This window comes from Podarcis melisellensis (assembly GCF_964234715.1).
Source record: "Podarcis melisellensis genome assembly, chromosome: 3".
NCBI lineage: Eukaryota > Metazoa > Chordata > Lepidosauria > Squamata > Lacertidae > Podarcis > Podarcis melisellensis.
Window position 1 is genome coordinate 116,344,673 of NC_138530.1, and position 21,339 is coordinate 116,366,011.

At 43.0% G+C, this 21,339-nt stretch overlaps 1 long non-coding RNA gene across 1 annotated transcript in view; it reads left to right on the top strand.

Annotated features, from left to right (window-relative positions):
- The window catches only part of LOC309367417, a 48,206-nt gene extending 27,069 nt beyond the window's left edge, over positions 1 to 21,137 (top strand). Inside the window, exons 2-3 of the long non-coding RNA XR_014167153.1 lie at positions 14,024 to 14,064; positions 21,029 to 21,137. This is a non-coding gene — a long non-coding RNA (uncharacterized lncRNA). The remainder of the gene's footprint in view (positions 1 to 14,023; positions 14,065 to 21,028) is intronic.
- Positions 21,138 to 21,339: the final 202 nt, after the last annotated feature.

The following is a 21,339-nucleotide window of genomic DNA, read 5'->3' on the forward strand; positions in this document are numbered from 1 at the left end:
TTTTGAACAGATGCTTGATTTGGCATCTAGCCTATTATCTGACCTAGCAGTGAACTTACTAGGGATGTGAAGAAGTAAGTTGGATGGAATTGCTCCCACATTTTAACGTTAAGAAATGTCTAGATCAAGTAAACAGTGCAGGACTGAGCTGATAAATATGAGATGCTGTTGACAAGATAATGTTTTGTCATGCCATCATCCTGGGTTATTATTTTTAATCTACTCCTGGCTACGCTGCATTGTATATCCTATTTTATATTGTCTTTTTTATCATGTCGGCAGATTTGTGTATTACACGTTAGATCCATTCTCCTTCCTCTTTCATAGGATATAATTCACAAAAGCAGTGTGATAATCAGATCACAAGCTCTGATGCCTCTAGTATACAATTAGATGCACCTCTCTCTCTCTCTCTCTCTCTCTCTCTCTCTCTCTCTCTCTCCTGTTCTTTCTTACTCATCTTTCTGTGATAACTGACCATATAAAGTGAAAGAGGTTAAAATAATCTCACCCCAATCACTACTGAGTGAGTTGGATTTTCTGTACTCTCTTTGCGCTCATCTATCTCACCTGTGAGGAATGAAGATGTTCTGTAAAGGGCGAATGCTGCATGCCATGCTCTTGAGTTATGGGTCATGAAAGAAACAGAGCACTTGCCCTTGGGACATGAGCTATCCCACATGTAATATATTTTCCAAAAGTGCAGTGTGCTCATAATTTCTGGATGTCTGTAAACTCAGAATTATTGCTACTGCTTCAGTTTGGTTCAGGATTTCTAAGCAAACTCATAATGTCTCTGTAAAATATCCATCTCGCTGACTGTATCCATGGCTCCATCTCATGCTCTAGGCGCTTCTGCCATAGGTCACATGAGCAGTTAATCACATAAATAACCAAACAGCTGCTAATAAAATACCTCTCCGTGGTCCTTGGATGCCCTCCATTACCATAGCACCTGTATGCCCCACAACCCTTAATGTAGCTCTCTTTTCAACTGCCCCATGAGGTAGAAAAATGCTGTCATCGCAATTTGAAGGTAGTGACCTGAGGGACAGGAAGGTTAAATGACTTCCACCAAATACACCCAGGTAGCTTCTACTCATGCATGGACTTGAAACTATTGTAGAAAGTGGAATCCAAATCCTAAAAGGAATGAACACTATTGTATCATTTTTAAGAGAACTCCAGAGAAATAATCCATTAAAATAAATAAATTGTTGCCTTCACATGTCCAGCTACACACCATTTTCTTCCACCATGTGAACCCTACCATTATGGAGATCCAAGCTGGATGCCGCATAGCTTTAGCAATCCATCTTTGTGTTTCTATACAAGTAATTTAGAAACATTTACCATTTTGAAGCTCAGTTAAACTGCCTGTCTTTGCCTGCTGCTGTATGGAAAACCCCATCAATCTGACCTTTGAAGAGTTTGTAAGTAAACAATTTTTAACTTGTCAAATATATGTCTTTCTATGCTAAGGGAAGTGGGGAGCTTTGGAAACAACTTAGAAGGGGATAACAGCCTATATTCCCACCCTTTACTTTGCTGCATGTTTTATGATTTTAAACCTCTGCTGTACCTCCCTTTCCAAAGAATACTATCCCCAAACTTGGATCTAGGTATCCAGGGAATTCCCCTTTTATTTTACCTGTAGCATTTTCCCTTTAACCAAACCACATACAAAATATGAACAGTGAGTGCAGACAGCAACTCAAAAACAAATCAGAATTTTAAGACATGCAAAGATACAGATAAAAAGTGATGGTCACCCCCCCCCCTTACAATATACAGGACTGTTTTCTCTGGTGGTTGGATCCTATAATTTTACAGAGAAACCTGGTGTCAATTCATGTGTTAAAATGGGCTTTAATATGCTCATGTGAGTGGCTTTCCTGTGTGAGTAGTGTGCCATCAGAGAAACACACTGAAGGCAAATAAGCAATCTCTGTAATTAGGTCACTTTGGGGCAGTGAAAATTCCTGCTCAAGGAAGCAGCTGCATCCTCCATCAGTCTACTTCTCTAACATCATGCTATTCAGGACTCCTCTAGAGTAGACAGCCTCTTTATGGAGCATGCATCCCGATTAGCTTGCATAAAGTTCATGCAGGAGTTAAATTATATAGTTGGATTATATAATCCATGAGCAAATGTTCTGATTTGCTTGTGTGGTGATTGCATGTTCATTCATCCCACAATTTTCAATGCATTTCCTTGTTACTTTCCAAACTGCAAGAAGTCCAGTTCTTTTTTAGACTGGATTTGTTGTGCTAGGGTGATGGAACTGTTTAATCCACTTTAACTGCCAAATTTAAAGTCCCAGCATGCACTTGAATCCCTCCTGTGGAATTCTGGAGGCATCCTTGGGTAAGTGGACCACTTGTGTGAGCAGTTATTTACACATATCTATATATATACCAATACAAATTTGAGGCTTTCCATTCTCAGGCTTATGTAGCCAAAACCGTACAGCAGTGCCCTGTTCAAAAACACTAGTTTTAAAAGGAAAGTTGCTAATAGAACCCATTACTTTTGAAATGCGTTTTTAAAAGTGAGAAGTAATAGTCAAATATTTCATTTGCTTATAAACTAAGTTGCAGGGGGCAGGGTTGAAATAAATAAAGAAATAAATAAAGGAAAGCTACAGTAATTTATAAACTGTGGTGGTACCCCTCTTTCTTCCATTATTCTTCCTCCACTAATGATTAAGAGTAAAGCTTATGCTCTCATTAAGTACCCATCAAAACTGGGAAAGAGAAGAGAGTTTCTGAAATATTTACCATGGCTACAGTGCTATTAGCCCAATTCTGAAACAAGAATGTGATAACTGAACATGTCTCAATGAGAGGAAGAGCCTCGCTACAGTGAGATCATTTCCAGAGGGTAAATTCCAGCTTGCTTATATTTTATAATACAACATAGAGGAGATGTACATTCTGTTGCTAAAAGGGGAAAGCATATGTCCTTTACAGAAGGAAAGAAAAATAAGGAAATAGTGGAAGGAAAACTATAGAAATGTATTCTTCCTTTACCTTTTAAAGGATTACATGGTGTTCAGTAATATTATTACAGTACTTATTATTATGAGTTTAAGGTGGCTAGAAACAGTAAGTGAAAACGATGTGTTCTAAGTATCTTAAAAATCATTTGCAATAATAGTAGTACACAGGTAGGACAATCCAAATGCCCCTTAGACCAGACCATGACTTCATCAGCAGCATTGACCTCCTTCTCCCCACAGGAGCCGGTGCAAAGCCATGAAATGGGGGAATTCCCAGGGCAAAGCTGAGCCAGCCCAGGACCTGCTGAATCCCCGGCTGTTGCATGTTGGCATTCACTCCCATCTGGATCATCCTGCCACATCTTCTGCTGCGGTAGCTGTGAATGTCAGGGCTGTGGGTGCAGTGTTTGCTCTGCCGCTCCACAAAGCACAACTGGTAGGAGCGAGGAGCTTGGCTTGCACCCCAAAGTAGCTAAAAAGCACTAAGGACAAAGTGGGGTGTCGTGTTTCCACCTTTTGCTGGGGCAGCAGGCTGGGGATAAGGATGTTTGGAATTGAGTTCTTCTGAAAAAGTGATCAGAGGGGCAACTCATGAAACCCACATATGGCTGGTTGGCAAGTTGGTGGCAGAATATTGCCTATTTCCTGTGCCGGAGGCTAGCAGGCATAGGAGCCAACTCCTAGGGGCCGAGGTCCCTTTGGCCCCACAATAAAATAATTGAGGGGTCAGACCTCCCCAAAGTTGATGGACATTGCCATTCAAATGGTATGTGTGTGCCCATCATGTGATTGATTATGAGGGTTGGTGCATACCTGAGGTCCTCCCAAATAGTTGGCACCCCTGATAGCAGGAGCTTGCAAAGCAGGAGCCTATTGCACCCTGGCAATATTCCTTACATGCAACAAGCACCAAAGAAAGCACCACTTACTCAATGGAGCAAGGACTAAGAACATGGATAATAGGGGGGCCAGGAATAAAATATCCCATGGGTCTGGAGGCCACATGTTCAAATAATATTAATATGTGTCTCATGATCTTACAGGTGAGTTCTGGCTCCATTCCAAGCCAGCACCCAGAAATCCGTCCTAAATGGGGTAAAATTTGGTGGCATTCCTAGTTGTAAGTGAGAGAATCCAATTCTTTGTTTTCCTAATATTTCCCTGTTGTGCACAATCAGCCAACCTCCTTGCCTGTCTTGCTGAAAAAGTGGGGTTTTAATTCCACATCACTTCAGATCAGGGAGCATAAAGGGTGAGCAATGGGACCTGGAAATAAAAGGGTTCAGGGCTGTAGCAGTGGTAGACTTTCCTACTCTTCTGTTACCCTAAAGGCAGGTTTCCTGAGTTCCAGCCTGAATCTAGTCTCACTTGGCCACATCCAAATAAGTCATGCAGAGGGTCAACATAGATAGTTTGGGATTTTGCCCACACTTTCTGCTCCAGAATAATTTGGGCTGTGTCTGTTTCAGGTTGAAGACATACACGATGGTTGATTACACACAATACTTTTTAAAGCATATTTGAAACATATTTCCCCTCAAAGCTTAAAGTGCTTTAAAGCTGTAGTGTTGGTGAAAAATATGTTCAACTTTTACTTCTGAAAAGGATATACCTTTCATCAATCTCAAGTTCCACTTGCTAGCATCTTAAGATGTGCATCAGTAAAAAATTACATGGCGATACCATCTCGGCCCCTGACACCGCTCCTGAGAGCCCTTGTCAAGAGCAGCTACAGCTGTCTGAATTATTTGAAGGTGAAAATGTATCCACCTACTCTTGACTGCACATTGTTTGGAGCAGAATATGTGCATGTCATACAAGGGTGAAAAGAAACCCAGAGGAAAGTATTCTCTTATAGCAGACATCTTAGCAGCATTTCTTATGACAAATGTCTGACAGTTTCTTTCATGTTCACTGCTCTTTGATTTTCTATTTTTTTTTATTTATCTTTAGTGCCCTCTGGTTTGGTCTTAGCCTTTTCCCTGTCAGTTGGCTGCTTCCTACCCTCATATAACATGCATCTTAGTTTTACCCTTCAGCTTTGGTGTCAACTGTATGGATGGGCACAAGAGTCTAGTGTGTGAAGACTACAGGACACGGCAAACACCTGAAGATAAAACTACAAAAATGAGTGCTCCTTTCTCTAAATAGGAAGTGAAGCACAGAGTTGACGGCTACCAGCTTTTCAGTTGGCAAGCGTGGCTGCACCTTTAATTGCAACTTGATATGCAGATATGCAGGGTGGGTTAAACCACAGTGCCTAGGACTTGCCAGTCAGAAGGTCAGCAGTTCGAATCCCGCAACGGGGTGAGCTCCTGTTGCTGGGTCCCTGCTGCTTCCAATAAAGCGAGATGAGTGCTGCAACCCCAGAGTCGGTCACGACTGGACCTAATGGTCAGGGGTCCCTTTACCTATACAGATATTAACATTAGATCAGGTTTATACTGTGAATATCAGGACAGGTCATTCTTATAGCAGCAAGATTTAGACACAGATGCAATATGAGAGATTCCAGGCTTCCAGCCCTACATATGTTTGCATTCTTCCAAATTCCACTCACTTAAATGCATAAATATGGATTGGCATCCCTGTTGGCATCTGATTGATTTCAGTCAGTATCCCCTAAGTAGGATCCCCCCCCTAAAAAAATGCTTAGGGGTACTCTCATTTTCCTACTCATAATGAAATTCTGCCCCTCAATGAGGCCAAACGTAGATTCACAAAATGTTTAGGGGTCCCCCTGCGTCCCCCCAGAAAAAAGCACCGAGTAGGACTACATCTGGATCCAACCCTAAGTGTTCTTGGAATAGCTCATTTGGAGCTGAGATTCAATGTTTCCAACAATTTCACAGGCCTTGGGCTGATTAAACAAGCTATGGCCTTTTAAACTATGGGGATGGTCTTGTTTTTTTTGCCTATTGTGTTGTGCATTTTGTGTTACGTTGTAAACCACCTTGTGATTTTCAGCTGAAGGGTGATACAAAAAAATTAACAGCAGCAGCAGCAGCTACAATAATAGCTTTTTAAAGAATGCAAAAACTATCGGTCTACATTGTGTTAGAAAACAGCCAATCGCTGATGATCCCCTTTGCAATTTGTTTGGTCCAAGAGGCAACTGCCATGCCACTGCTGGAAACAGTATGGAGTCTGCCTGTGGTCCTTGAGGTGCTGTAGTCCTGCACTATTTAAGGCTTTATAGGTCAAAACCAACATTTTGAATTGGCATTGGAAACTGATTGGCAGCCAGTGCAGTCAGGCCACGACTGGCCATATATGCTCAAATTGCCTTGAGCAACCTGCCTACAGAATTCTGCCTCAGCTGGGGTTTCCAAACTGACCACAGAAGCAGCCCCATGTATAATGCATTGCATTTCTTTTCATTATGTGTTTAAGGCTGTGATCCTATAACCACTTACTGAGAGTTAAGTTCCAGTGAACTCAGGGAGCTTGGGCGTAGCCAGGACGTTTGTTGGGGGGGGGGAAGACCTGGGGGCAGAATTGACGCGGTTGGTCAGTTAGTTAAGTATTTCTATTGTTTTACTTGATCTGGGGGGGGCAGCTGCCCCCCTGCCCGCCTTGGCTATAACCATGTCAGGGAGACATCCTTTTGAGCAGATATGCATAGGATGGCACTGTAAGACAATGAGTGCCTCAGCTAGCTTAGTTTTTTTCAGATGCTCTTTTTTATTTAAGGAAAAAATGTGCAGCTGATAAAAGCCTAGTCAGCATGTGCCAATGACAGGTAAGAAATCAGAAATTTGAACCAAATGTTGAAAAACCTTACTTTAGCTTTTCTACCTTTATCAAAGCCTGATTCCTCATGTACAAAGCAATTTTACTTGGGAGGAAGTTCCATTGAGCACGGTTGGCCTTGCTTCCGAGTAAATTTGCATAGAATTTGGCTGCATACAACCTCTTCCAAGATGGCATTTTATTTTTTCAGTCTGAAAAGCAAAAGGTACTGATCTCAATCTCTGTGCGTGCAAGTGTCATACTATTAATCAAATAGCCCCATAAGCTTAAAGGGGAGGGGAGATTCTTAAAAAGAAGAAGTTAAAACCAGGTCAAGTCAGTCTGGATGTTCAAAATGTCAGCAAATTGCATGCTTGAAAAGCTACAAAAAGATATTAGGTTTTTGAAATCTGAGAGGGAATCCATACAGACAGAAAATTTACAAACACTTTCCCTTTCTAAGCTCACCAAAAAAAGGACTCCTCTGGGTGAGACAGAAGTGCTTTGAGAAGAGAAGGATCAAACACCCAAAGAGCAGAAAGCATTCTTTATCAGTGACATTGAAGAACTAAATAAAGCGAAAGGTGGGAGAGCTAATTCATTACGACTGAATAAAAAAGCAATTTAAGGGCCACACGTGTAGACTACGTGTGCTCAGAAAGTGGAAAGCTAGCATGCTGAGCCATTGGAAGGAGCTGCTAGACATCTCTATGGGAGCAACACACCGGCCTCCCATAGAAGATCAGGGGCACGTGCCGCCTGGTGCACAGACACAAAATACTGTGAAGCATTAAGAGCATGAATTGGTACTCCGAGGTCAAACCATGGCTCTCTCTGCCACTGGGGCTAATGGCCACAGCAGGAAAATGCAAGCAGTTCCAGCTAGGACACTTGTGGAACAGCACAGAACCCATCAGGCTTAGGATACACCATTTTATATAAAGCTCAGAGATCTGTGGTGATAAGTGTGGGCAACAATTCACTGAGGGATACCCCCAGATTCTCCCCTGAAAAGCGAGGTTGTGCGTGACCACCACCAGTGACCATCAGGTCCCTGAAAATTGTACTCAGGTTGTGTTCATATATATGAGTTACAATATGCATAACAATGGACACTGAACAATGTCCTTGTCCCTGAGAAGGGCAGTCTTTGTGCCTTTGTCCACACTGGGGAATATTGAATATCATGTTGGGCATTGCCATGACAAACCAAACATTTATGCCACTTACCTGTCTCTTAAGGGTGACTGTTGCCTGGCCAGGGCAAGGATCGTGACCAATCTTAATCTCCTGACCTATTTCAGATGTTCTTCCCAACACCTTTTTTACCCTTCTTACTTAAGAATATCTAGATGAAGCCTATCACTTTGAACACAGTTACAATTTCAGGTTTGAATTTCAGTGAGTGCTTTGTGGCAATATCAGAGAAGGGTTGTTGCCAGTTGTCTGTTATTCTGTTGCTAATCCTAGCCTGGCCAGGTGTATGGCCTGCAGGTAAGGCGTGGGAAGCTGCTGAATACCAGATCTCTTTGTTGCGCATTATCTTGTTAGTTAAGCTGTCATAAAAGTTTTCAGTGTGTGTGTGTGTGTGTGTGTGTTCGTGTGTGCTCAAATGAAAGGCAGAGTTTACTTTTGCTTACTTTTCCACATAAGTCTTTTGCAAAAGAACCCTAGAGAAGGCCAGGTAACGTTGAGCAAAAGTTTTGTATGCATTTTATGTTAGTTAAATTTGTAGAGCAAATGAAGGCCTTAAGCTACCTGTAACCCATCTGAAAAACAGTCATTAAAACAGGTGGAATGGCGGTTGGGTCTATTGTAGCCACTCTTAGACTCATTTTACCTTGGCTTGAGCTCTCCAACGTAGGATCACGATCATTGTTTGTTTTAAAGACAGATGGAAATGCCTCCTTTGAATGACTAATACACACGACAAAATCACAGCCAGATATCTATGTGAACAGCTGCACAGCCTTCCAAGAGGTCCTGGGTTGCGGCCAGGTCCCAGTCTCGTATATTTCAAGCAGGATTAGTTTATCCTTGTAGGCACTGGAATGACTCACTGGAGATATTATGCGGTATGTTCTGGGATAAAAACAAACTAAATCTATGAACCCATTTTTGGGATTGTATCATTGAAATGAATGGATCTTACATCTGAAGGCTTCACCCGGAACAAAAAAGCTGGCTAGGAGCCCCGTAGCTATGGCTCTACCTGGCGGTTACTAGCCAACCGTTTCTCTATCCTCACTCACAGGGTTCTTGTGGAGAAAATGGAGGGAGGGTGGCATAGGAAGCTGTCCTATACAGAGTTAGGCCATTGGTCCATCTTTGTTGTTGTTTAGTCGTTTGGTCGTGTCCGACTCTTCATGACCCCATGGACCAGAGCATGCCAGGCACTCCTGTCTTCCACTGCCTCCTGCAGTTTGGTCAAACTCATGCTGGTAGCTTCGAGAACGCTGTCCAACCATCTCGTCCTCTGTCGTCCCCTTCTCCTTGTGCCCTCCATCTTTCCCAACATCGGGGTCTTTTCCAGGGAGTCTTCTCTTCTCATGAGGTGGCCAAAGTATTGGAGCCTCAGCTTCAGGATCTGTCCTTCCAGTGAGCACTCAGGGCTGATTTCCTTCAGAATGGAGAGGTTTGATCTTGCAGTCCATGGGACTCTCAAGAGTCTCCTCCAGAACCATCATTCAAAAATTGGTCCATCTAGCTCAGCATTATTAATACTGACAGTGGTTCTCCAGTATTTCAGGTTGACTTTCCCAACCCTACTTAGTCACACAAGGGACATTTTGCATGCGATGCATGGCCTCTACCACTAACTACAACCTTTCCCATATATGCCATGCCATTTTGAGATCCTTAAAGAAAAAGTAGTAAAGGACCCCTGGTCAAAGGCGACTATGGGGTGCATCGCTCATCTCGCTTTCAGGCTGAGGGAGCCGGCTGTTATCTGCAGACAGATTTTGCAGCTCATGTGGCCAACATGACTAAACTACTTTTGGCACTATGAGACACCGTGATGAGTGCCAGAGTGCAGAGAAATGCTGTTTACCTTCCCATTGCAGTGATACCTATTTATCTACTTGCACTGGTGTGCTTTCTAACTGCTAGGTTGGCAGAAGCTGGGACAGAGCAATGGGAACTCACCCCGTCAAGCAGATTCGAACCGCTGACTTTCTGATTGGCAAGCCCAAGAGGCTCAGTGGTTTAGACCACAGTGCCACCTGCGTCTTTATTCACACCTAAGGGATAACCTAGGTGACACCTAAGTAGCCAGCGCCCAGCTTCTTAGAGGTCTGAGTATTTTTGCATTATGCCACCCGAGGGGGGAAGCCTTGATCTATTACAGCACTGCATAATTCAATAAATAAAGTAGCTAACTTTTCTGAGTTAGCCAGAGCACTGTGTTATTTTAGGATATATTTCATGTAGGGCTAGTTTTTGCAGAACACTAGGACAAGAAAGCCAGTGTATGGGAACCAGGCTGTTTTTATAAGCAGACTTATACCAGCCGAGGAATTTCTACTCTGTCACAAATATTCTGCAAAATGCACCATTCTCCTGCTTTCGTATCAGGAGATTGCCATATATTTTACATAAAGTAACAATATGATAAGAGGTGCCTCATTGCTCATGAATAGCATCTCTGAGGAACCTGCTAGCACAAGAGCAGCGCTACTGGTGTGGAACTGTTTGCAATTTCTCTAGCTTGAATGGGTAGCGGCTATGCAATCTGCTGTATGAGTCACGAGAGCTTTGATTGAGGGATGAGCACACCTGGGAACTTGGGAACATCTGGTAGAAGGGCTCACTTTTTAAAAAAGCCATTCGATGACTTGGGAGCAGCATCTGTGCAGAGTGCAACACATGGCTAGTTCGGAGTAGGAAAGTAGGCAGAATTTGATCAGATCTAGGAATTTGATCAGATCTAGGTGAAGGTGGGCTGTAAAAGCAGGAATACAGAACTAAGTTATAAAAGGAAGAACAATGGGCTGGATGAGTAGCATTGAAAGGTATGGTATCTGAGGTGATTTCCAACCCACCTGCTGGCAGTGAAGCAGGGTCAATCTGGCAGCAGGGAAGTCCCAAGACTTACATCAAATAGGGAGACCCTTGCGGGGCTTGCCACAGCCTGGGCATAGAGGCAGAAGCCACACCTCCCGGACCCCTTTAACAGGTGGGGTAGGCAGAGACTATAACCTCCCCTCCACCCAAGACTAAGATTTACCCAATTCCTAAACCACCAAAGTTGTGACGATGCTATGAGTTAGGCAAAACTACCAGGCTGGAGCCCATTGGCTTGGTGGACAAATTTGTACCTGGCACTGAATCTGGTGACCAACATGGTCATAGCAAGGTCCCATTATACAAGACTAAGCCACTTCTGGTGAACCAGAGCAGTGCACAGAAACGCCATTTATCTTCCCGCCGGAGCGGTACCTATTTATCTACTTGCACTTTGACGTGCTTTTGAACTGCTAGGTTGGCAGGAGCAGGGACCGAGCAACGGGAGCTCACCCCGTCGCAGGGATTCAAACTGCCGACCTTCTGATCGGCAAGTCCTAGGCTCTGTGGTTTAACCCACAGCGCCGCCCGTGTCCCACTTCCTAAACTGACATCCTAATCAGCAGGTCCAGACCCAAACTTTGTGCTTAGAACTGGACATGTGGGTGCAGAAGTATTTCTGTCTTTATAGTCTCAAGGCTTTCATTGCTATTTACATCCCATTTGATCAGCTGTTTGAAGAGAAGTATAACCATGCGCGTGCGCACACAACCCACACTCGTCCTTCTGCATGCCACTGGGAAGAATTCATGCCTGACCTCAGATTTGATAGTCAGTACATATGAGCAAGAATCGCTACGGCTAGAGATCTAAACTGACAGTGAAAAGACTGACAAATACATTTAAAACGCACCGCTCTTCTGAAATGTGTCTGTGGGAAAATGGCACTTTCTTAACTCAGCAGACCAGCTGCCTGCATACGTTTGATCATATCTGCTTATTTTAGTGAAAAGACCGTCCAAAAAAAGTTGGATTTCATTACTGTCAACCCTGCTACACCAGCTTCCTTTTTTTGGCACACACAACCACTTATTTGTTTGTCAGTAAAGCAAAACGACTGCACCTTGTCCCTATTGTACTAGGTGCTGTGCTGAACAAAGGAGTGACACGGTGCTTAATCTGAGTCTCTGCAGTCAGCATTAGATATTAAAGACAGGGTGAAAGGAAAGGGCAAGAACTGAGAATGGTGAATGGCAGAGGATCTGATATAAGTGCCAGCGAAGCTCTGGCAGCATTTTTTTTTTTTTTAAGGAGTGGGCTTTGCTGTGGGATTTGGAAGGAGAGAGTAAAGGAACTTGATCCACAGAGATGAGTAAGTTGCTGGCATTAAGTCACAAGTACAGATTTGAGGTTTTTTCAAAGTGTCTGTGGAGACAGAGGTGGTGGCTTGGTAAATATAATGGAAATTTGACTCTTGGAAAAGGAGAGTTGTACATGGTTGTGTCTACATTTGAGTATTGCACACTTTTCAGTGGCCATATGAAGGTGTGAAGGTGGCTCTATTGATAAGTATTGTGTCTGAAGTGAAGAGAAGAACAAAGTGGCACATGGACACATGATTAAAAATCCCCAAGTCTGAGCCAAGACCTTGCAGTCCTTACTGCAGCAGAACCGTGCAGGCTTTGATGGCTGTGGGAGTTGCTCAGTTCCTCAGCAAAATCTCCCCGAAGGTCAACCTACTGGAGATGTTTTATGCAGTGTGTCTTCCTAAACACAATGCTCAGACCCATTATGTTGAGAATGGAGAAAGTGTTCCCTGGCATATGAAGTTGGAACATCACATTTGAATGTGTTCCATAATAAAAGAGGGCACCTGGTTAAATAGTGGAAGCCCAATTTAAGTGGCAAATCCTAAATTGAATATATAGCAATTACTGACAGTTAATACCAGCCCTACTAATAAAACTGTAATTAGATCTCATGTGGAGCTATAAAATGAATGTGTTAAAGATTGAACCAACTGCTTACTAGATGTCTGATGGACAACTTGTGCTGATTGCTCAGCTGAAGAGGCCATATAATTTCACTCTGTACTATACTTCTTGGCCTTGGGTGGCACAAGTATCAGTGCCAACAAATAATTCAACAGAATACAAAAGTGGAGAGAAAAGGTGTTGAAGCTGGCCAGTGTAGGAGCTGGTACAGATGAGCGGATTTCTGCAGTTCCACTCTGCAATTGTTCTACGACTGATACGCTTTTGGTTCCATGATACAGTGGTACCTTGGGTTACATATGCTTCAGGTTACATACACTTCAGGTTACAGACTCCACTAACCCAGAAATGGTACCTCGGGTTAAGAACTTTGCTTCAGGATGAGAACAGAAATTGTGCTCCAGCGGCGCGGCGGCAGCAGGAGGCCCCATTAGCTAAAGTGGTACCTCAAGTTAAGGACAGTTTCAGGTTAAGAATGGAGCTCCGGAACGAATTAAGTACTTAACCCGAGGTACCACTGTACTTCAATTCCAGTAGCACTTCAAGATTTCAGAATGTGATCAAATAGATTTTAAACATACGATGAAAATTGAGGGGATTGGTACGCAGATCAAAAGAAATGTCTAAAAATCCTGCAAGCCCCCCCCCCACCTTTAAGTGCAGTTTCACTATTATGCTAAATGCTTTTAATTTTATTCTATTAAAATTCTATTATGCTAAATGCTTTTAATTTTATTCTATTAAAATTCTATTATGCTAAATGCTTTTAAACAAAAATGAGGTGATTTTTGTAAGAGAATTCATTTTGTAAATTTACTTTTGGTACGTTTTACTCTAGAGACACAAAAATGAGTAAGAATCCTACTCACCCACCTCTATGTGAGATGAATACCAAGGATGCAAATTGGAATGACTTACTTGTAAACCTTAGAATGAAAAAATGAGAAAACTCTGCTCCTTGGCCACAAACAACCCCAAAATGGTTAAAACTGAAAATACTGGCTCAGGTTAAAGGAGGCAGATTTTGAAAGCTTTAAAATGAATATGCTGAGTTTGTTCTAGAGTTCATTTTGTCTGTTCCCCTCTCATTGATATGAAACTGCATATCTGCCAGAATATACAGTGCATTTTATTGGTGGGAAAAGGATTCAGAGGTTGTAGTAGAAAAATTATCCACAATTCTATGTCTCATTGTCAGAGGAAGGTGTAGTAGATGTAGCCAAATTTTCAAATAAAAACTTACTCTGAGTTGGTATGTAGTTCATGTTTTCAAATCCGTTTCTTTCTCAGGAGGCACCACATATCGAGTAACTGTTCTGTTCTTTGCTCAGGTATGGCTGGTACAATATTATATATAAAATATATTTTCACTTATGTAAATGAATGTCGCTCTGGACTTCAAAGGAGGAATGCAGCCTAAGCAAGGAAGCCATTTAAATTACTCTTGCTTCTGACATTCTCATGATCTTTCCTTCTTGAAACATTTTAATTCTCTCACACCAAGCCAAATTAAATCTGAGGATATCTTTACTCTTTTGCACAAAACCATCTTCTGCAATCTCACCAAACTCTGTGATATCAACTTGCATACCAAGGCCATGTAAGCATATTGATTTATACCCAATGCCTTAGCAGAAAACGCTTCTGCTCCCATAAATTGGAGAATCTGGTTTTTGCTGTCCCCACACCCCCTGCAATCCTCAGGACCACAACGGGGTGCAGGGGACAAGCTGCCAGTAGGAGAAACCTGTGAAAATTAAGTGCCCTGACCCAGTGGCGTAGCATGGGTTGTCAGCACCCGGGGCAAGGCAAGTAATTTGCGCCCCCTAACCCGTGGATTTGCGCCCCCTAACCCTAACCCCCAGATATTGCGCCCGGTGCGGCCGGGCCCCCCTGCACCCCCCACGCTACGCCACTGCCCTGACCACTACACAAATTTAACACTATCATTTGGTACAGCCCACTGTGCATAAATGCAATAGGAGCACAACTTAAAGATTTCCAGTCCCAGGATGCAGCATGGCTTCAGGTGAAAAGCAGAAGCACAAAAATGACGATTTATACAGTTTTAACCCTACCAACCCTCGAGGCAGGTGACTCACAAGCTAAAATACATGCAACTTTGTGGACTGCATTTTCTATTAAGAAATCTCTGAACTATAGCAGCACCACATGCAGAACCAGCTGGGTTCCAGTGGTGTCACTGGATTTTCGGCAAGTAAGCACGTAAGTAAATATATCTAAAACATATATCCTGCAGCATAGGCAATAAGGCACTTGTAACAGCTTAATTTTTTTTTAAAAAAAGTTAAAACCATAGAATAAAAATTACTTACAACCTACCTAAAACAAAACTCATAAATCGGACTCCCATAAATGCTCTTTCTTCCAGTGATAACAGCCATGCTTCACCTTCAGCTGCAGTTTCTACAACTCGCCATAGCTGCTACTCAAATAATATGCCCTTTTACAGCATGTATACACTTGCTAGCCTGCATTTTAGATTTGCTTTAACATTCTTAAGAAACTAGGTGTTATTTTAACCTTTAAAAAAAAACCCTAAATGAGGCGTTGGGCACCGTGTAGCAGCAGGGTTGATCGATGAACAGTGGAGAATCAAAAGGCTGCTCTCATAAGCCCTCCAGTGTTGGAGAGGCTAAGAGAAACCTGTTGAGATTCCTTTTCCCAATCCCTCTTCTAGCTCCACCTGGCAATAAAAATGTCCATGAATCAAAATGTAATACACATTTCTTTGATTGAGATCCCTGTAGAAGTGCTGCAGAACAGCCCCACTCTCTGCTCTTCTTCTCTCGCTCTCTCGTGTGCGTAGAAAGAATGAAATATGAAATAAAGCACCATGATAATTCTCAAAACAATCAAAGCTAAAATTTTGTGTCTTGATTGCTAAAACATTTCGCTGTGATTCAGTTGTGTTTCTGGTGAAGTAAATTGTTGAGCAAGCACCTTTTTTAAAAAAGAAAAGAAAAGCATTATTTGCACTAAAAACAATTGCAAACAAAGGTATTCTGAGCCTCCTGAATGCTCAGAAAGCATGTTTAATGTCTCCCTCATGATATACTGAAGTGTAACAAAGGCTTCACCCCTTGCAGAGAGAGATCTACTTGGCCAGTAGTGAACTTCCCCACCACAGCAGAGGCACTTTGGGGAACAAAGGGCAAGGGCCCATCTCTCAGTGGATGAGCATCCACTTTGTATGCAGGAGGTCTCAGATTCTATCTTGGGCATCTCCAGGTGTGTGCCCTGTCTGAAACCCCAGAGAACTGATTCCAGACATTGTACGCCACAAGTTGCCAGCATGGAACCTGTGGGCACACACCCGCCGTAGAAACCTTACCTTGTGCCTTCGGGGTCCCTTCCCACTGTGGTTATCAGGCTTTGAGTAGGCTGTGTATTGTGTTGCATCTGCAGTAGTGCTGCTAAGTCCCTTCTGCTTGTACAATGGAACTTTCTCCCTTTCGTACCCCTGGTGTCCCTCTTCAAGAAAGGTGGGCGGTGAGGACTCTGCAGCAGAAGGAGAAGGACATGCAGGGTTGGACCCAGGAGTGCGCTGAGGTGAGCCAATGGAGCCAATGCCTGCCCCCACCCACCCCGGCCTGAGGATGTGGCTCTGCCATCTCCTAACATGGATATCACAGCAGGAGGTTACTGGAGAAAGTTGGGGGCCACTAAGAGGTGCCACGAACAACTAGGCTGCACCTGCTGCTGTTGCTACTACAGAAGAGCTCAGTTCCAGCTTGCTCTTTCTTGGAGCAATGTCAGAGCACAGCCTGAGCCCTGCCGAGCCCTGCCTACCCTCTGCCGGGACCTTGTTCCACCTTGTCTTGTCTTATATGACAGGGGGCCTTGCTGCACTGCACCCCTTCTTCTCCCCACTAAATCATTTGGGGCAAGTTAGGAGAGGGTGTAGTGGGCAGGGGAGGAGAGGAGGGAAAGTTCCATTGTGTGAGCAGCAAATCTTTGTGCTGATGGAATGAGGGCATTGGAAACACAGTCCCTGCTCTTCCTTTGCTGCTGCTCTCAGAGTAGCCCCTTTGTTGCCTTTTAACAGGGATAAGTCACACTGTGCATTCTGCAGTGGCTGACTTTGGCCTTTCAAATTTTAGTGGTGCCCTGTGCGACACCAAAATTTGGTGCCCCTGACTCACACCCTCCATTGAGCATCATTGTCATGATGCCCCCCACAGCACCCTCTCAGCCAGAGCCGTCTTTCCCATATGGCCTAGTGGTGCGTTGCGCCAGGGCGCTGGTCTGTCAGGGGTGCCCCAGTGAGTGGGGGAGCTGCGCGGCTTTGCTGGCAGCCTCCCCTTCCCCTGCCTGCCAGCTGCACCCCGTTAACCTTATGTGCCGCTTCCTTCCCAAGCCTCCGCGGGACGAGAGCAATCCCTGCAGAGGCTTAGGGTGAAAGCTATGTCACACCAACTATACAGCGGCATGGGGGAGAGTTGCGCACACACCCCCATGGCTGGCAGTGCACAGCTTCTCCCCCCACCGTGGTAATTTGGGGGTGCTGAGTGGATATTTGCACCCCGGTGCTGCATCTGCTAAAGACAGCCCTGCTCTCAGCTCAGCAGGCAAACTGTTCTCACTCCTTTAAATCCACCTCTGCATTCTGAAGCCATGTGAAAGAAACATATAGTTTCTCCACAAAATGAAGGATACTGATTGGCCCAGGACCAGAGACGTGTATGCCCAGCTAGCATGTTCATTGGTACTGGAGACCACATAGTGTGACTGCCTCGTGCCGTCTTTCAATGTGCAATGGGTTCGAGCAAACCGCCCTAGCGTATTGCTCTGTTGCTCCAAAATGGTTGCATTTATTTTCACAGCATTTTGATTTGATTTTATATGGCATATAGTCGGATTAGCTAGATGTAATTTTTTAATGTTGATATTATATTATGGCAATGTTTCTTATATTTTATTACACACACGCACACACGCACAAACTAGGGGGTGTATGTGGGAGCCAATAACAAGGGAAATTGGGGTGATTCAGAGGTCTTTCATCGCTCCAAGTCGAAGTGTGTTAATATCCCCTTGAGTGGGATCAGCCCCCTCGCCGCCTTACATTGCTCTGTTGTTTCTAAACTTAAATTTTCATATATGTTTCTCTGATTTCATAAGCTTTACAATAAGACTGTCCAAAAAGTTGCTCATGGAGCATAGAAGAGCTCTGGATCACTTTTTGTTAAAGCACAACAGCTGAAGATATTTTTAAGTTATGGGGAAATGGATATAGCTATTTTTTTAGATACCCCATTATACTGAATGAGGAAAACGGAGCTTCATTTTATACAGAGCAGCATGGAATCCAAAGCACAGATCAAAGGACAGAGAACACAGAGCGACTCAGAAACAGATTGGATTTTTTAAAAAAAAAACGCACAGCTACAGATGCAAGGTCCATGTACCGCCCCAGTGTGCATGCGCACAGACATTTGTACCGAAATGAACAATTGGCCAGGGCTCTAGTATAGTTGAAGTCCTTACACTGATGACTGAAATGAGAGAGGTTGTGCTGGTGAAATGCAACAGAGGCATTCTGAATAAGTTGGTAGCTCATGTATATCACTGCTGAGAAAGATGCACGAGCAGCCAAGACATGGCAAGTGTGTGAGTAAGCAAACCGACATCTTCATTGTGTAGGAAGCTGTGCAGTGTTCTCTGGCATGAAGCGACTGAGCCGATATGAATTATCATCAGAGATAGATATATTATAGAATGGTGACTGCAGTCAGCTGTCAAGGTTCCTTACCAACATCCATGGAGTAAATGTCACAGGTGAATAGCAGCTTGCTCTGCCTATGTTAATCTGACAATGAAAGCATGGCTCTGTATTTTGGCAGCACATCAAGTTCATTGAAAACAAGGGGTTTAATTCCTCCTTGGTTTGGGCATGCTGCCCAAGCATCAATGGATCTCAAACTTTTGTCTCTGGGTCACACTTTCAGAATAAAAATTTGCTCGCGCCACACCAAATCTCTTATGGATAAGAAATACACTGGAAAACAAAAGGGAACAACTCCTAGCAGTGCTTGATTTGTAACACAGAACACAACTACTTTATAGTATGATCATGATCATGTAACACAGAACATGACTACTTTATAATATGACCATACTTTATAATATTATATATCATATAATATAATACTTTATAATATAATAGGAACCAGCTCTGGGGCTTTGGCTCCCAGAAAGATGATGGGCATTCCCATTTAAATGGCGTGTGCGCACTGTGTCATGTGATTCATTATGCAAGGCGAGGTCCCCACAATATTTTGTGGCACCCCAGTGATCATGGGACATCGAGAAAGCATAAAACAATGTAACTACATAAGAATCATTCTCAAAATGTAATTATTAACGAGCCTTTCATAACGTGTACAAACTCAATGAGTGGTGTGAGCTTCCTTTTGCCAGATAATCTCATTTATATTAGGTCTAATTTGAGACAAACAATAATAATCTCATCTCCTCAGCCCAAAGAAGCCTTTCTCTTTTCTGATCTTTCATATTTGTCATACTTGAAAATCGCAGTTCACAACAATATGTCATGGAGAACTGTAGAAGAATAGCCATGCTATTTCCCAGCACTCTGTTCGAATGGCGATTCCGGATCACAGCTAAGATTGTCCACAGTATCAGTTGATGCTCTTACTCTCATTTTGAATAGATTCTGCAAATAAATAAGTAAATATTTTGGCACTATAGTATTCTATACTATATTGCACTGAAATGTTTAAGTGTTTCATTGATTGTCCTTGAATGTTCCCACCACACTTGCCATCCTCTCCTGCCACACAATGTGGCTCGCCACACCCTTTGAGAACCACTGCTATACATCCTAATGGCTGCTTGTCATTAAAACTCAACTCTAGCTGATGTACACTGTGAGAAATGTCCTAGTTTTCGCAGGATTCCAGCCAGGGTCTAGGATGAGGCAGTGAGGCAGCTGCCTCAGGCAAGTGATGTTGAGAGGCGGGGAGGGGACAGAGCTGTGAGTGCCATGTGGCCCGGCCTGCCCTCAAGCACAGTGGAAGATACTTTCCTTTCACCTGTATTGGAGTAAGATTCAACTGCAAATCCAACTAACCTCTGTATGTGCCTTTGGAGAGGGCACCATATTGCCCTTCAGCTCAGCATACTTGTCCTGATTTCAGCAAACTTATAGGGTTTCCTTTGTACATGGGCTGCTGGTCTTTAGTATGAGGGCGACTGGGGAATGACCCTTGTGCACATAAAGCTCACAAAGGATGGGGAAGCTGTGGTTCTCCAGATACTGCTGGACTACAACTCCCATCATCCATGACCATCCGCCATGCTGTAGTCCAGCATGTAGTCCAGCAACATCTGGAGGTCCAGAGGGATCACCATTGCTGGCCTAGAGTGTTATCTGACACACAAAACAGGCAGTTCCTGGGTCCTCAGAGTTCCATGCCACTACACATTGAAACCACTTGCTCTGTAGATGTCCTCTTGTCCTCACACATCTCTGAGGAACTGGCTTGTGTCTGTGGAGAGAGATGGATAGACTACATTGATAAATTATAGATATTTGCATCAACCGCAGCCATTGCAATGTATTTACAACACATAAAGGCAACTGAAACACATACAACTGTCAAATTAAATTAAAAATTATATGAATTAAAACACAGAAAGCAGCACAACTGTCTGTATTTTAATGGCATCTGCAATGAAACACACACACACACATATATAGGGCACATTCTTTTCTACAATCCCATTACCTTTTAGAGAAAAGTGTCCTTATTAAATTGTTCAAAAAAGAAAAGAAAAATCAGAACTGAACTCTGGAACAAAGTATCTGAAACAGTAAAATGTCCTTAAAGGCCAATTAGAAATTGCAATACTGGGAGTTTTACTACATGTAACTCCACTGTAATTATCAATCAATGGATTCAGTTGAAAAAAAACCCTCAAATTCACAGCTGGGGAAAAAGATACTAATTATTTCCTGTTAATTAAGGCTGTGCTGGGACTCAGGCTTACCATCCTTCAAGTAAAGGATTGACACATCAATGCTAATATAATGCTCAAGGTCCTTTTCAAAGGCTTTATTTCTAATGTTAATAAATTGGTGTCACATTATTTTAAGTGTCTTAAGCAATCATGCCATTATCTGTCATTTAAACACGGCATGTCTGTATAAACACAGAGGGTGATATAATAACATCGCCAGGGACAAAAATTGGGATGATTCAATTTGCTTCCGAAAACATGAAATTTGAATCATTTGTCTTTTGACAGGTTTGTTGGAAGACCACATCAAAGGTAAAGACTGTTCATAAAGTATTAGTTTGTTCACTTGACTTCAATATATATTTTTTCAGTGATGTCTACTGAACAATGTAGAGCTCTGAGTTGATGTTGTATTCAACAATAACATCTTTTTAGTGCCTTGTACGAGTTGTACTTTTATTTATGTCAAGGCCATTTTATATGGCCAACAGCGGCTTAATCTCACAAATGGGTAATTGGCAACAGGTTTTTTTAATGAATTGGGGTAAATCTGGATTAAACAGGCTGTCTCTAAATGCCAAGACTCCCTGGAAAAGACC